This window comes from Tamandua tetradactyla, chromosome 26 (assembly GCF_023851605.1).
Source record: "Tamandua tetradactyla isolate mTamTet1 chromosome 26, mTamTet1.pri, whole genome shotgun sequence".
NCBI classification, from domain to species: domain Eukaryota; kingdom Metazoa; phylum Chordata; class Mammalia; order Pilosa; family Myrmecophagidae; genus Tamandua; species Tamandua tetradactyla.
The window spans coordinates 11,923,476-11,941,370 of NC_135352.1; the positions used below are offsets into that span (position 1 = coordinate 11,923,476).

Here is a 17,895-nt window from a genome sequence, read left to right on the forward strand (position 1 = left end):
ATCTCTAAAAGTCTTGTGTCTATTTTCTGAGCTTTCTCCAAAATGTTTCTCCTTTTAAAGGACTTCAATAAACTAATCAAGACACATTTTAAAAGGCAAAGCTACATCTCCATCTAGTCAAAAGGTCACACCCACAATCGAGTGGCTTACTTCATCATGCAATTAATCTAATCAAAGTTCTCTCCCACAACTGTGTGTGTCACATCTCCTTGGAGACAAACCAATCAAAGTTTCCACCTTAAACAATAGGTCTACCTCATACAAGGTTGGATCAGGAGAAAGAACATGACTTTTCTGGGGTACATACCAGTTTCAAACTAGCACACATGGTAAATTCATATAACTTAAAAATAAAATTTAAAGCTTTGAATACATAGCATTGTTAACAATAGATGACTTGAATGGGATGTAAACAATACCATCTAATGCTAGATATTTCATTAGATTGTCCCAATTTTTAAAGCTCAGCAGTTTGGGACACAGAGAGCCATATTTTGACTAGTTCACTTCTTTTAATTTTAAGAAATAATCTGTGATACAACATTATAGCAAAAAAGAATGACGTGATTACACCTTTCTGCCCTTCATTTCTATTTTTCCAGGATGGTCTACATTATGAGGTATTATATGCCCAAAACGTGAATTTGTTTGTTCAGAATGTTTTCCAGAGGTAGAATAAAATGCCCCAGGAAAAAATGCTTTCTGAGATTTTGTGACTCCAAAGATGAATCTAACATCATGCAATAACCATCTTCTAAGATTCGACCAGGGATAAGACATAATTATTATTACAGGCAAATGGAAGTCATTGCTGAACAAAATATAAGCCTGGTGTGAGGGTCTGTCCCTCAGTGTTGTCAATGTAGTGTTAGAGTCAAAACACACACGCTAAAAGTCTTTGATGTTCTCTTTTATGTCTCAAAATAGTGAGAGGCCTAGAGCAAGAAAGAATGGTTTGCAGAAACAGGGAGAAGAGGTATCAGAGGCACAAAGAAAACAATCTAAAAGCACCTGGAAAGAAAAAAGGCAAAATCAATATTAACTTTATAGTTACTGTCATTAATGTTGGTTCTACTTCACTCTAAAACTTGGTTTCTAAAAGTTAAAGATAAGGACCAAAATATGGTTTAAAGAGTCCATTAAAAGTTTGGGAAAAAAACATTACTAATCTAAGTAATTGTGACAGCATGTGTTAGTTTTTATAACTGTAAATTGAGCCACTTTGCTCATGGTATGAAAGAGAAATCCATACATGGCAATAAATTTGTGAGAACTGAATGAATATTAGTAATAATCTCAAACTGTACTATTAATTAATCTTAAACTGTACTATTAATAATAATATAAACAAGATTGGACTTAGTAACTTAGTTTTCTTTACAAACATGAGTTTAAATTTCACCTTGCCATCTAATCTTAAAAACAGTAAAAACAAAACAGGAAACTAGTTAATGAGAACTAAGTAAACTATCAAATTAAGTGATTCAGACCTCAAACATATCTTTACTTTCCAATAGCACTTTCAATCACAATTATCTAAGTAATTACCTCACTTATTAAAGGCCCTGTCAGGTGAAAATTTTAGTGAGGTTCTCAGGAAAAAAAAACATGATAAGTTCACATACTAATCCTTTAAAATTAGGAAAGATGGGGAATTGAAATATATATTAAAATACGGAATTTTGGTAGAGCCTATCCAAGGGGATAAACGATAAGGACAGATCACCTTGAGAAATAAAGTGATCAGGAACAGAAAAATCTGCACTAAAGTTAATGAAGGAATTTCTGGTTTAAATGTCAATGCTTCCCAAATTTTGTTGCACTGTGGAGGAAGATATACTGTTGGGAGAAGTATAAACTGGTATTTTTGGAGTCCATTTCCATTTTCATCAGAATCACAAAATACTGACCATTGGCTCCAGAATTTCTGCTTCTAGGAATTTCCCTAAAAAAAAAAATAAAGTTTATATATATATTAATATTTATATATATTAAAGTTTAATATATACTAAATCTCCATAGAAATATAAATAGAGGGAGAGAGAAAGGGAGAGATTGCAGTGTTATTTTTCAAAAGAACAATTTGGAACTACATAAATGCCCAAAAAGGGAATATGGGTTAAATTGAGCATGGTATCCATATAATTGAATATGTTGGAGCAATTAATAATAATGTTACAACAGGGTATTTAAATATACAAAAATATATTCACAATATTGTTAGCTGGAAAAAAAAGGTGTCTAATAGAATAATGTTGTGGCTAAGAGCTCAGGATTTGAAATCATACTGTATAGGCTCAAATCCTGATTCCACACCTACTGGTGATATGACTTTGGGAAAGTTTACAGTTCTCTGTTCCATAAATGAGAGAAAACAGTACTTGTTTTGTTGGGTTATTTTAGAACTAAATAGATGTACAATGCTTAGAATATTACCTGATACATAGTAAGTGTTCAATATATCTTAACTGCCATTGTTATCAATCTATTTGGATGCTGCACATTCTCTTAAAAAAATATCTAGGTAAGAATTTGGTTAGAAGGAGGATGGGAAATCAGCAGTGGTAAACTTCAGCACGGGCACGTAACCCAACCAAATACTCTGTATTAGGTAGGATGCTTTTGTTTGCCAGTAATGTAAAAGTAACTCAAATTGCTTTATGCAATAAAGTTGAAAAATGGCTACCTTATAACTTCAAAATATAAAGATAATATATATTTTGAAGTTATTTTGATATATGAGTGCAATGATTTTATTCACAAAAATGTAAGCTGCAGAAATTTCATACCCCTTGCTCCTAGAAGAGTTTCTAACATATAACAGGTACTCAGTAAATATATTTGCATAAATTAAAATAAGATCACAACTCCTACTGTTGCTACAGTTCTTCTATCTACCTTTATGGTACCAAATTTGCTGAAGCAATATCAGATGTGACATCTTTGGACTATAACAACCAGAAAGATAGTAGCTCTCAAAGAAGAGAAATGAAAATTTCCTCCCTGGATAGCAAAATGAAGTCACCTGATTCCAGTATATACTGGGAACCATGTGTTTCACACCAGATTTAGTCAGTGTAAAAGAGCTCGACACTGTGGGTTGGAATATTCCATGTAGCCAAGCAAAGCTGTATTACCCCAAAACAAATAGTCTGAGTGTGTATTTAAGAGCCATAAACATCAATTTGATGTCTAACTATATGTGTGAGAAGAGATTTCAATCATTTCTCAAATGGACAGAGAATGGTACTATTGTGTTTTAGCTTCCTAGCTGCCAAAACAAATAACATATAATGAGTTGGATTGACAACAGGAATGTATTGGCTCATGGTTTCAGAAGCTAAAATGCCTGCTTTCTCCCTGGGCCAGTATCCCCACGTCAGTATGCTCCAGCTGGTAACAATTCTTGGCGTACGTTGTTTTTTCCTTTGCATAATAATGCACACAGAGGTGTCTTCTTTCTCTTCCAGCTTCCATTAACTTACATCTTCTGACTGCTCTGGTGGGTTTTTTTCTCTATCTGACTTCTACTCTGCTATAAAGGACTCCAGTTATGTGAATTATAGCCCAAATTGATCCAATTGGGCCACACTTTAACTGAAGTAACATCTTGAAGACATCTTGTTTACAACAGCTCCATATCCAACAAAATGCAGGCCAAGAACAGGTACATGTCCAAACTGGATGTTCTAGTTTGTGAGCTGCTGGGATGTGATATACGAGAAACAAAATGGTTTTCAAATAGAGGAATTTATTAAGCTGCAAATTTATAGTTTCAAGGCCACAAAAAAACATCCCAAAGCAGGTCTATAAAGATGTCCAATTTAAGGCACCAATAAGAGGTTACCTTCACTCAAGAAAGGCTGATGAAGTTCAGGCTTTCTCTCTCAACTGGAAAAGCACATGGTGAACATGACAACATCTGCTAGTTTTCTCTCCAGGCTTCTTGTTTTATGAAGCTCCCCTGGGGGCATTCTCCTTCTTCATTTCCAAGGGTCACTGGCTGGTGGACTCTGTGTCTCTCTTCAAAATGCTACTTCTTTTAAAGGATTCCAGTAAACTAATGAAGACCCGCCTGGAATGGGTGGAGTCACATCTCCATCTAATCCAACGTTAATACCCACAATTGAACAAGTCACATCTCTGTGGAGATAATCTAATCAAATTTACAGCCTACAGTGCTGAATAGGGCTTAAAAGAAGTTGCCTCCACAAGATTGGATAAGGATTAAAGCCTAGTTTTTCTAGGTTACACAATCCTTTCAAACAAGTGCACTGGAAAACACAATTCAATCCACTTCAATTCACCTAGACCTGTAGAAAACTCTGGGAATGGATGTATTTTTCTCATTTTAAAATTATTAAATAGGAAAATTAATTTCAAAATACACTTTTGAAAAATACTGTAATAAGACTTGCTTCTAGCCATAACGAAAAACTGGTACCAGACTAGGCTTTCTGCCACTTATCTAGAAATCTAAAAAACAATATATGAAACAATTATATTCAGACATTGGACAACAGATAGTGCAGGACTATGATTGCTGAAGGAAAGAAACAGTGAGTCCTGTGATTGCCCAGCTTTCTACCTAAAGACATTTATTGGACCCTGGAACAGGTAGAGAAAAGTCAAGTAGAGTTCAGCAGTCTTTCTGAGCTGAGGAAGTAGAGATCACCTGGCACAGTGAGCTGATATTTGTAGCTTAGAGCACCTAAGAGGAGGACAACACAGAGAAGGGGCTGCAGAAATACGCATAATGGGCTTCTTGAGTCTTTGGCAGCATACTAAGCTGTAGATGCATAGGGGAGACTTCACTAGTCCGTGCAAAGAACAACTACCAGTCAAAACAACTATGGTAAGCCAAAAGCTGAAAATCACCTAATGTAATACAGGTGTTTGAGTTCCAACAACTTAGAGTGAGAAGGCATCATTGAACTACTGGGGTTTCAACAGAGACCCCAGAAAGACCACACTTTAGAAGTCAGACTAAAAATGCCCTGGAGGAAAAGTTACCTTGAATTCTTTCTAAAACGAGTCTTAAAAATAAATTTCAAAAGTTCAAAAATTATCCACAAGGTGAATTAACACTCTGATCCAGAAAAACTCCAGAATCTTTAAAGGTAGGGGGAAAAATAGCCACTCAACATATTCAGAATTCGAACGAAAATTACTACACATGCATAAAAAGGCAGAAAAATGTCAACCATATTCATGAGAAAAATCAGTTAATAGAAACAGACAAAGAAAAGAGGAATGACTGAATTATCAGGCAGGAATTCTATAACTATTATAAATACATATAAGGATTTAAAGGTTAACATGAACACAAAGTGGATGATATATGAATGTTGATAGCGGCTTCATTCAGAATGGTTGAAAACTAGAAAGAACTGAAGCGTCCATCAACAGGAAAATGGATAAACAAATTACATTTTATTCATAAAATGGGACACTATTCAGTGATGTAAAGAACCAAATACTGATATGTGTTCACACAGACGAATTTTTTAAATGCTAAACTGAGGAAAAAGTACTTAGACAAGATGATTCCATTTTTATTAAGTTCTTAAACAGCCAAAACTAATCTATAGTGATGGAATCAATTCAGTGGTTGCATGAGGCAAGAGTTGGGGGAATTGACCCCAAAAGAGTACAGAAACTTTTTAAGAAAAAGGAAGCATCCCATTTCTTGATTGTGGTCATGGAGACACAGTGTATACAACTGACAAAACCCATGGACTCTTCATTTAAAATATTTTAATAGTTCTACATTATACCTCAATAAAGTTGATTTTTAAAATGCTGTAATGAAAGCAAAAGGAAAGATAACCTTAAAAATGTACAGGAATAACAATTCCTGAAAGTTACTTGATAAAGGAAAGAGAAAAAACTTTTCAATATTGGATTGCCATACTTATTAGAATGCTTGACTTCTATAAAACTGCAGCAGAAAGTCAAGATAAAGAAAAAAAATAGGAATAGAAGATTGTAATAAGAGTAGAAAAGGAGAAAGTGGCATTAGTTAGAGTTATTTTAAGGAAGATAAAAATTACAATATTAGGATTTAAATGAAAATTGATTCTATGAAACATGAGATTAAACTTGAAAAAACACAGTCAATCAGAAATAAAACAACTGGATAAATTTAAATTTTTCAGAATGCAGCATAAAGATGCAAAGTGATAAAAGAAAAAATTGACGGGGGGGGGGTCATGTAAGACTACTTCATTGGTAGAATTCTTGCCTGCCATACATGAGTCTTGGGTTTGATTCCTGGCCAATACGCTTCCCAAAACAAACAAAAAATTCAGCAATAATGGGATATGCACATAGAGCAAAGAATGAAATGTGACCCCTGCGCCACAGCATAAAAAAAAAGTTCATGGAAAAGATGATGGCTAAAAATAAATGAAATACAGATTAAACCTAAGAATTGCAGGTATATTTAGGAAGAAACCAGAATAATTGGGAAAGAGCATAAATCTAAAGCTTAATTGAAAGACATCTATCTAAGCTATCAAGAGAGCTTAGTACAAGCTGGTCAAAAACTACTGAAAAGGGACCCACATAAACAGACATCTTGAAAGATTTGTATTGTTTTCATTAACACAGACAATTTTTTTAAAAAACCATTAAAACAGATTTTTTTTAATTATCTACAAAAGGAATAAAAACCTGACTCTCATCAAACTCTAAAGATCAAAAAGGCAATGGAATGATATTGTATTTACAGTTATGAGGAAAATGTTATATCCTTGTTTCAGTTTGCTAAAGCTGCTGAAATGCAGTATACCAAAAATGGGTTGACTTTTAACAATGGGAGATTTATTAACTTAAAAGTTAATTCTAAGGACACGAAAATGTTCAAATTAGGGCATCCAAAGAAAGATACCTTGACTCTCAAGAAAGGTCAATGGCATGTGGGGTTCCTCTACCACATGAGAAGACATGTGGCTGGCATCTGCTGGTCCTTCCCTCCTGGGTTCCATTGATTTCAGCTTCTGATTCCAGTGACTTTTGCTCTGAGCCTCTGTGGGTCCTGGCTTTCTCCTCTAGGGACACCTCTCTGAGCTCTCTGTTCCCTGTGGGGCCACTCTTAGCATCTCTAGGGTGGTTCTCTCTCTCTCTCTGGACTCTGTATTGGCTCTCTCCAAAGTGTCTCTGAGTGTTTCTTTTCTTGTCTAAGTGTCTCTGAGCTCTGAGCTTTCTGTGTCCTCTCATAAAAGACTCCAGTAAAGGATTAGAACTTACATGAGTGGGTCACATCTCTATGGAAACAACCTGGGTCTACTCCCACAAGAATAGATTAAAAGAACATGGTCTTTTTGGGGGTACATAACAGACTTAAACCAGCACAGTCCCCCAAATTCTGAAATCAATTAAATTGCAACTCATGCATGAATAGAGAGAAAGATATTAAAAATATCTGAAGAGTCTTTCACTTCCAGGTAGGATGCAATACTTGGCCACAGATCAGTGCTCCCATCTACAACTATAAAATCCAGATAAAATAGAAAACGTATCATTTTGAAATCAGAAGTTACTGAGGCAACAAGATCTAAATGAAAGAAAACACCATAAGGAGAGGAAAAGAGAAGAAAATTGGCTTCTGCAAGAGTTTCTTCATGGGGCATTTAATGAATTTGAATAGGGGCAAGAAGCTGAGAGTATAGTATGAAGCACATGCAACGCTTAGAGGAGTGCTTCCACAGGGGAAGAGAGAAGTCAGAAGAGCATTTGATAAAGACTCAGGAGGCATGAAGTATATGGTATGATTTTTCCCAAAACATTTATTAAATTCCAAAGTAACATGCAGCAAGAGACAAAAATCTAAGTGGAAAGCCTCTGAAGAGTAAAGCAGAACTCTTTTGTTAGTCTCTAATAAAGTTAGAATGTGAGACCCACAAAAAAGTGTGTCCCCCTAAAACATTCAAGACTCCTAGATGAAAATCTCCAGTGCTGTGAGTGAGACAGATAATCTCACTTTTATCTGGTGATGATTTAGCACAGTTCCTTATTGAATTAAGGTAATTGACCATGATTCTGACCAGAAGAGGCAAAGGCGAACCTTTTACACAGGAATATAATGTCATTTGGAGTCTCTACAATTTTTTTTTATAAACAATGTCTGGCATTTATTCAAATATTCCTTCACATGTCAAAAGATAAGAACAAAAATAACCAATAGCAATAGGTGATCCCAACTTTTAGTGTTTGCTAGCAAGAACTTTCGAATTAAGTGTAATTAGGGAAATACTATTTTCAAAGAAATTGGGGGGAAAATGATGAAAATAGAAAAATAAGATAGGTGATTTCATTAGAATATTCAATGGATCTTGGTTAATTTACTGGAATCCTTTAAGAGGAAACATTTTGGAGAGAGCCAAGTGAGAACCTTGAGAACCACAAGAGCCCAAGCAGCCAGAGACATTTGGAGACAAAGAAAGAAAATGCCCCTGGGGGAGCTTCATGAAACAAGAAGCCTGGAGAGAAAGCTAACAGATGTTGCCATGTTCGCCAAATGCCTTTCCAGTTGAGAGAGAAGCCCTGAACTTCATCAGTCTTTCTCAAGCAAAGGTAACTTCTTGATGCTGCCTCAATTTCAACATTTTTATAGACTTGCTTTCATTGAGAAATTTTCATGGCCTTAGAACTATAAACTTGCAACTTAATAAATCCCCCCTTTTAAGAGTCATTATGTTCCTGGTATGTCACATTCTGGCAGCTTGCAAACTAGAACAGATTTTCCATCTTTTGTAACACAGGATTCTGGGCTAAGGATTCTTGTAACTAATAAATATTGTATTGTTAAGTACAATTCTAAGGAGTCACCTCTGGTTTATGCCCATGGGAACTGAGTACTTTCAAATGGTAGTATCTCCCCTCGAGGACTTGATCACTTAGCCTCTATTGAGGCCAAATATAAAGCTCCCTTTCTAGAGTATACTCACTTTTAGCCCTCAGGAAACTAGAGGACAAAAGGTATTCCTGGGAGTGTTGTCCTAGGTTTCTCTCAGGTTGCACAGGCCCCCACCTTGGAACATAGGTCTAAACATCTTTCATGGAGGAACTTCCCAGGGACACCTGGGGACATGTCCTGGGGATGCCCAGTGACATCACTCCCTGTGCTTCCAAGAGATTGGGCTGGTGGACGGAAGGTCTCCTCCCAGGAAAAGCCTGGGAAATCCCCCGGAAGTGTAGGTCTGGACATCTCAGGAAAGTGTCCTATGGATGCCAGGTAATGTTACTCCCTGAGTTCCCAAGAGATTAGGCCAGCAGAGAAGAAAAAGTCAAGCTCTGATGCACAAGCAGTCACCTGGCACTAGTGAGGCTCCTCTGTTTACTTTCCAGAGAAAACGAGAAATGTCAGCAGTATCCTTGAGGACTCCCCCTGAGCTGCCTCTTAAAGAACTGGGATCACTTCCCCGTGGAAGGCATAAGAAAGAAAAAAATTATCTTCTGTAAGATTGCATGGCTGCAATATAAAAATGGGACTCTGAATTACAATACCACCCTCTAGTCTGTAAAAGACAGGGAAAGCAGTCATAAATCCCATATCCCCAGATGTTTATGTCTTTCTATCAAGATAGGGACCTGAGAGGGACTTGTTGTTTGTGTTATACCCATGTATAATTTCCTTTTAAGCAGAGAGAGCAGGCCAACCTCAGGAATAGAGACCATATGGTTACCTGTTTTTTAGGATGCATGAGAAAATGTACCACCAAGCCAGTTAATTCTCATCAGCTAAATGAGATCACTTAAGAGAAAGAAGAAAACCTAGCCCTCTTCTAGGAGAGGTTTTCATTAACCATAAATAAGTATTCTAATGCAAGTCCAGATTCCTGGGAAGCTCAGATTTTGCTGGGCCAGTCTGTCCCTGATACTCACAGAAAGCTATAAAAGCTCTTCATGAGACTGCAAACTTCCACTAATGACCTGTCAGTAACTGTCTTTTCTGTCTTTAACAATCAGGAGAAGACTGAAGAGGAGAAGAAGACAGAGAGGTAACCAAAAGACCAGAGAACACACTCAGCTTATTACAGGCACTGTTAACAGTGCCCTATACTCTCAAGCTCATCTGAATCATGACTCTAAGCCTCAAGGGGCCTTACTTCAGCTGTGGGTCAGAAGGCCACTGACAGAGAGAGTACTAGAAACCTCAAGACAACCTTCAACCTTGGGAGCCACTAGAGCCTTGCCCCAAGTGCCACCAACACAGGCTTTTGGGTCCAGGGACTGTACTGTCTCCCAAATGGGGTGCAGGTTAGCCCCTAGAGTCCTGCCTGTGGCAAGCAAAGAGTACTGAGGGTGCCTGAGGCTTCTTATGTCTCTGTTTACTATACATCTGAACATCCAACTAGAGGAATCTTGGGTGACATTCACCATGGCAGGTAAGATTATTAATTTCTTAATTAACACTGAAGCAGCTCTGTCCTAAGCTGCCACTCTCAGCCTACCTCCACTTGGACTTGCCTAGTTATGGAAATAAAGCCAAGACTAGAACCTTCAGTACCTCTCTCTCCTTGTAAGCTTGGAGGCATTCTGGTGTCCCATCAATTTCTCATTGTCCCTAAATGCTCCAACCCCTTTCTAGGGAGGGATCACCTTCATTCCCTGAGGGTCACCTTAAGACTGGTAAACCCAGCTACTGTTTACTCCCTTGTTTGCCCCAAGGACCCTACTAGATTGTGCTGGCTTGAAAGGATGTATGCCCCCTAGAAAAGCCATGTTTTAATCAAAATATCATTTCATAAAGGTAGAATAATCTCTATTCAACACTGTATGTTTGAAACTGTAATCAGATCATCTCCCTGGATGACGGGATTTAGTCAAGAGTGGTTGTTAAACTGGATTAGGGGACGACATGTCTCCACCCATTTGGGTGGATCTTGACTGGTTTATTGGAGTCCTATAAAAGAGGAAATATTTTGGAAAAAAGAGATTCAGAAAGAGCAGAGAATGCTGCAGCACCACGAAGTAGAGAGTCCTCCAGCCAGTGACCTTTGGAGATGAAGAAGGAAAACGCCTCCGGGGGAGCCTCATGAAACTCGAAGCCAGGAGAGTAAGCTATCAGATGACACCGTATCCGCCATGTGCACTTCCAGCCAAGAGAGAAACCCTGACTGTGTTCACCATGTGCCTTCTCACTTGAGAGAGAAACCCTGACCTTCCTCGGCCTTCTTGAACCAAGGTGTCTTTCCCTGAATGCCTTTGATTGGACACTTCTATAGACTGTTTCAATTGGGACATTTTCTCGGCCTTAGAACTGTAAACTAGCAACTTATTAAATTCCCCTTGTTAAAAGCCGTTCCATTTCTGGTATATTGTATTCCAGCCTCTAGCAAACTAGAACCTAGATCAAGGCCTCTTGGCAATCCAAAGGCTGTAAGGGATGCAGGCATCCTGAGGCGAGCCCTCCAAGCCCCTGTCTGCATTCAGGTTCTCAGTCCTAGATCTTCAAGATGCATTTTTGGGGGAGGATAAAAAATCAATACACAAAAATTATTGTATTTCTAGGCAGTAGCAATTAACAAACCAAAAAGAAACTCAAGAAAACAATACCATTTATGACAGCATCAAAAAGAGTAAAGCAGTTAGGAATGGATTTTTTTTAATGCAAAACTTATCCTCTGAAAACTACAAAATACTGTTGGAAGAAACCAAAGAAGACATAAATACATTGAAAGACATCTCATGTTCATGGATTGGTAGACACTGTTAAAATGCAAAACTATGCAAATTGATCTATGGACTTGACACAGTCCCCATTAAAACCCCAGCTACCTTCTAGAAGAAATTGACAAGCTGGACATGAAATTCATTTGGATATTTTTAAGAGACCCAGAACAACAAAAATAATCCTGAAAAAGAAGAACAAAGCTAGAGGACTCACACCTTCAGATTTCAAACTTCCTACAAAGCTAGAGTGAGCAAGACAGTAGTGTAGGCATATAGATAAATGGAATAGAATCAAGAATTCAGGGAAAAAACTCACACATCTGTGGTCAGCTGAACCCTTACAAGGGTGCCAAGAGAACTCAACGCTGACAATCCAAGCAGTGCTGGAACAAATGGATACCTACCTCACACCACACACAAAACTAACTCAAAATGGATCACAGAGCTAGATATAACAGCTAAAAACCATAAAACTCCTAGAGTGAAACATAGTTGTAAATCTTCAGGAACTTGGATTGAACAATGGTTTCTCCGATATAACACAAGCATTGAAAGAAAAAATAAATACATTGACTACATCAAAATTTTAAACTTTTGTGTTTTAAAGGGCACTATAAAGAAAGTTAAAAAAAACAATCTACAACATGGGAGATCCTTGGAAATCACACATTTAATAAAGGACTTACATCCAGAATATGTAAAGAACTCCAAAAACTCAACAACAAAGACAACCCAATTTACAAATGGGTAAAGGACTTGAACAGACATTTTCCAAAGAAGACATCCAAATGGACAATAAGGGTGTGAAAGGATGCTCAACACCATCAGCCATCAGGGAAATGCAAATCAAAACCACAGTGAGATACCACCCCACATCCAGTAAGATGGCGATTGTATTGGTTTGCTAAAGCTGCTGCAATGCAATATACCAGCACTTCGTTGGCTTTTATAAATGGGATTTATTAGGCTACAAATTTATAGTTCTAAGACTATGAAAATGCCCAAATTTAAAGATCAACAAGATGATACCTTAACTTGGAAAAATGGCTTCTGGCATCTGTTAACACCTCTGTCGTCTGAGAATGCCTGTGGCTGGTGTCTGCTGATACTTGTTCCCAGTTCATTGCTTTCAGCGGACCCCAGTGGCTTTCTCAGTGTCCTGCAGGTCTTTTTTTAGTGTCTTTGGGGCATTTTTCTCTCTATGTGTCTGTGGGTCCTCTCTTAGCTTCTCAGGACAAACTCCGGATTTCATCTCCTAGCTTCTCTCATGTCTGTCCAAGTTCTGGGTCCTTCAGGCTTGTGGGTCCTTCGTTAGCATCTCCTGGGGTATTTTTGTTTGAGCTTTCTCCAAAATATTTCTCTTTGAAAGGACTCCAGTAAGCAGATTAAGATTCACCTTGAATGGGTGGCATCACACCTCCCATGGAAACAACCTAATCAAAGGGTCCCGCCCAATAAATATGTCTGCCTCCACAAGACTGAATGAAGAGAACATGGCTTTTCTGGGGTACATAACAAATTCAAACTGGTACAGCCATCATCAGAAAAGACAGGGTATAACAAGGGCTGGAAGGGGTGCAGCAAAATTGGAACCCTCACACTTAGCTGTTGGGGATATAAAATGGTGCAGTTACCCCAGAAGACAGCTTGACAGTTCCTCAAAATGTTAGATAAAGAGTTATCATGTGAGTTGCCAGCAATTCCATCTCTAGGTATACACCCAAGAGAAATTAAAACTTATGTCCACAAAAGCACTTTTATGTGAACGGTCACAGAAGCCTTATTCAAAATAGCCAAAAAGTGGATAACAATGGGTCATCTATACTATGGTGGATTGAACTATGTCCCCCCAAAAGATGTTCAAATCATAAGTAACACCTGGCCCTATGAATGTGACCTTATTTGGAAAGAGGATCTTTGAAAATGTCCTTAGTTAGGATGAGATCAAACTGGATTAGGGTGAGGTCTAAGCCAATATGATGGGTATCCTTCTAAGAAGGGCTTTATTTGGATACAGAGACACATGCACAGGTGGGAACTCCATGTGATGATGAAGGCAGAGAGTGAAGTTCTGAAGTTGCAAGCCAAGGTAAACTAAGGATTGCCAGTAAAGCATCAAGAGCTAGGAAGAGGCAAGGAAGGCTTCTTCTTTACAGGTTTTAGAGAGAGCATGGCTGGCTGACATCTTGATTTTAGACTTCTGACTTCCAGAACTGGTCATATCCTGCATTCATACCAATATCTGCAGTATCTAATGGTCTACCTCTGCAGTTGTGGAAGTGCCTGACTTATTAGCAAAAGGCAAGAGAGAATATCCGATTTCCCTCAAAGCATTTTGATAATGTCCAAACTTTGGGGTAGCTCTCAGCTGCTGCTGGCTGGCAGCATCCTTGTCTCCCAAGACTTTGGTGTCCAGGGAAGCATTATTGTTTGGTCTCACAGTAACCCCTGACTGAGGACTTGAATGGCTGCTTTAACCCTTCACAAATCTTCTGCAATGGCTGCCTGTTAGTTCTAGAATTCGTGATGGCAGGAAAAGTCTTTGGCCTTATTTTTAGTATAGTTTCTTTTTACCATAAATGTTATCTTCTTTAAATGTTATATTAATATTTTTAAAAGGTTGTCAACAGGATCAGTTGGTTGTAAGCATACTTCAAAAGAATTTCCTTTTGAAAATTTTCTTTCCTTTAATTTTCATAGTTCCTAGGGAGAACCCAAAATTTTCCAGACTTAATTTTGAAAATCATCATACTATCTCTGGGGCATCTACATGCTCGGGTGGGGTAGGAGGGTCCTTGTGGGCAACCCTGTGGCCTCCTGCTTTGGAAGAGCCAGTACTGGTGACAGGAGTTGCTGCTGGCACTGCAAGGAAGGGGGATCTCCTGTCAACAACAACAGCATGGACGGCGGCTGGACCATCTTCCCAGGGCACTCAGGATCTGGTACCAACATGCAAACCTATATGCATTTTCGTGTCCCTCTTCACCTTGGATCTCAATACCTATTTGATTTTTAATGTCAGGTACCTAAAAATAAGATTTCCACCCAGCTCACATAGACAGTACTGCCCCAAGGGTTTCAAAATAGTCCCCACAACTTCAAGAATGCCTTAGCAGCAGACATTACTTCAACTGCCACTTAAAACAGTCTTGCAATATGTTAATTTTGTGAACCTGCATATTCGTAGTAGGAAAGCGAATTTTATTTGTAGTCACTGCTGACTACAAGCCCTAGATGGATATAGAAAGTTGTGGAGTGTTTGAGAAAGTGAATTTTGTTAAAATAGTGCAGATGGTTGGTCTACTCTTAAATGAAAAATTCTAAAACAAAAAAATAAAGTTTTTCTTAGCCATCTGGGTACTCTGTCTAGAAAACAAAGATTTAGTAGCATATCAGAATAACATCCTTGTTGATGTTTATGATGGCCTCATCATTTATTTCAAAAGACAAGTCTTCTGACTTTTAAAGGAAAACTGTTATAAAGGATTTGTTCTTTCACATTGTAAAATTGAAGTGCTAAAATAATTTGATATACTCCATAGAAAATGTTAAATTAAATTTTACACTTAAACAGATTTTTATCTATTAAATTTTCTTTCCTTCTGTTAGCCAAATTCTCATGGGTGAAATGTTATTCATATATTTAGAGATTGTTTAAAGTTCCTAAAAACTTGACAATATTCTCACTGTACATGTTATATCCTGATACTGATCTGTATGATGTTGGATGTTGTTAAGTGGTTTTAGTTATTCTTAGAAAAATTACAGATCATAAGAACAACTAAATTTACTTGTCAGTTATAGCACTTTGCTTTAAAGCTTCAAAAATTTTAATTTTCTGTAGTGTTTCTTTAAACAACCTAATTCAACCTTATTTGACATGAAACTTGGAAAAATAAAATACTAATCAGAAAATGAAAATATTTGACAAGTCCTGTAAGAGACTAGATAAAAATGTGAAACTATTAAACTTCCCTACCTGAGGAACTCTTGCTTTTCTGATAAGCAATATGGGTTCCCAATTTAATAAGCCAAGCCCTTGATCTTGAGGCTTGCTCTTATGAAACTTACCTCTCTGATGGCAAAGCTAAGCCTACTTATAATTAATGCCTAAGAGTAACCCCCAGAGAATCTCTTTGGTTGCCAAATTCTACAAATAAACTCACTACCTTACTCCCTGCTTGGGACATGACTTCCAGGGGTGTAAGTCTCGCTAGTGATGTGAGACATGATCCCCAAGAAAGAGCCCGACCCTTGCGTCATAAAATTAGTTAACCAGGAAGGAAAATAAAATTTCAGTGACTAAGAAATTTCAAATAGAATTGAGACGTCACTTTAAAAGTTAGTCTAATGCAAATTTCAGCCAAATATTGCAAACTATCATAGTGTGCCAAGCCCCAACCATGTTCCTAAAAACTCTAAAAAATACCCTGAGTTCCATCTTGCTGCTGCATCTGTTAGACCGTGTATATAACATTTCACCCAGTTTGCGTCTTCCCAATTATAAGCCTTTTACAACAAACCCCTCCTTGCCAGAGGTGACACTCCTATTCCCCACACTCAATCTGCCACCTTCAATAGTATAGCCAGAGACTTCTGTGCTCCCACAAGTTGACCTGCAATTCATTGATACCTTGAAGCACCCACAGACAATAGACCACTGGCCCAAGTTCCCTTAAGATTAAGGGGAGCTGGAATTATCTGCAGGGGGTGGGAGAAGAGATGAGGCAGGGTTAGAATTAGGGCCGTGGTTGGCTGATGAGCAAAAGGTAAATTTCAAGAAGTGATCAGGTCACACAAGGAGAAAGATATATCTAAGAAGAACAGCAAAACAGTACCTGGGGGTCAATTAACTCCACCTGAGTGAGTCATCTACAGTCAAGCATCACAAAGAAGGAAGAAAGATGGAGCTCACTAACCCAGCCTGAGGGAGTCATTTATGGTCAAGCAGTAGCAGAGGAGGAAAAAGGGGAGGATAGTAAAATAGTTCAGAAAAATTACAAAAGGAGCAAAAATCTATAAATGCAGATTGCCTCACAGTATTAGGGCCTCTCACCCCTGATCTCCCTCTTTGTTGAGAGTGCCCGCATATTCCTTGTCAGCATGCATACTTAATATATTTTATGCCTTTTTTTATTCAAATATATATATATTGAGCCACAAACAAAATAATATCCAAGGGCTCAAAAATTATAGCACCCAACATGATAATTTTATATTGTGTAGGAGAATTTCCTTTCTTAGGAGATGCAAGCTGAAGTATTTGAGGGTAAAGTATCATAATGACTACGTTTACTTTCAAATGGTTCAGCAAAACTATAAACATGTGGGTATGTATGATCATACTCACATAGAGAGAAAATATACAAATGTGAAATGTTAACAATTGATGAATCTAGGTGAAACTTACTTAGGTATTTGGTTTTCACTTGTAGTAGGAATTTCAGCATTTCCGTAGGGTTGGTATTTTTTTAAGTTAGAAAAGTACACTTTTTGACAACAATTGCTTGAAGACCTAGTCTGATTGACTGAAACATCAGTTAAATGTACAGCCTTGGAAGGGAGAAGTTGTATAATAAAACAATTTTTTGAATGCTTTGAGAACACTTGAACACTTAGAAACTCTGAAATTTGTTCCTAAATTTATTACATGTCCAAATATAGCATTTAGAGAGATTAATATGTTTAAATAATTCAGTAGTAGCAATTTTTATTTTAAATTCAGATTTAGGAAGTAAGGAGACAAAGGACAATGATCTATGTTCCTTACTCTTCAGAGGATAAATAAATGTAGTGGAATTTTATAGGTTGCTCAGCATCTAAACCATTTTGTTATGTTTAGAAAATCTGTAGTGTTTCATGCCACATTATAGAAGGACTTAAGGCAAGTTGTTGGGTCTCTCTAAAGCATGGAAGCTATAATGTAGGCATGCAGCCCAAATTGAGTCAATCATTTATTCCTACGCAGAACTTTGAATGTGAAGAAACTAATGCAAAGAAGAAGGAACAGTTTAAAATGACTTCTAACAGCACCAGATGGGTAAAGAAAGAGAATGACAATCTTTAAATCCTTGAATTAAGTTCCTTAATTAAACTTGGAAATATTTCATGACTGTATTAAAATAATCTCTTATTTCCTTTGGATGTAATACTGAGGTAGCAAAAAAGACAAAACACAGTTTATTCCTGAAAGTTGTCTATATAGACTATCATAGA

At 37.5% G+C, this 17,895-nt stretch overlaps 1 long non-coding RNA gene across 4 annotated transcripts in view; it reads right to left on the reverse strand.

Moving 5' to 3' along the window:
* Positions 1-903: 903 nt before the first annotated feature.
* LOC143669713 (uncharacterized) overlaps positions 904-17,895 on the reverse strand; it is a 48,123-nt gene continuing 31,131 nt past the window's right edge. For all 4 annotated transcript variants that reach the window (XR_013169011.1, XR_013169008.1, XR_013169009.1 and 1 more), the window contains 2 exons: positions 1,911-1,945; positions 904-1,011 (listed from right to left, as the gene is read on the reverse strand). This is a non-coding gene — a long non-coding RNA (uncharacterized LOC143669713). The remainder of the gene's footprint in view (positions 1,012-1,910; positions 1,946-17,895) is intronic.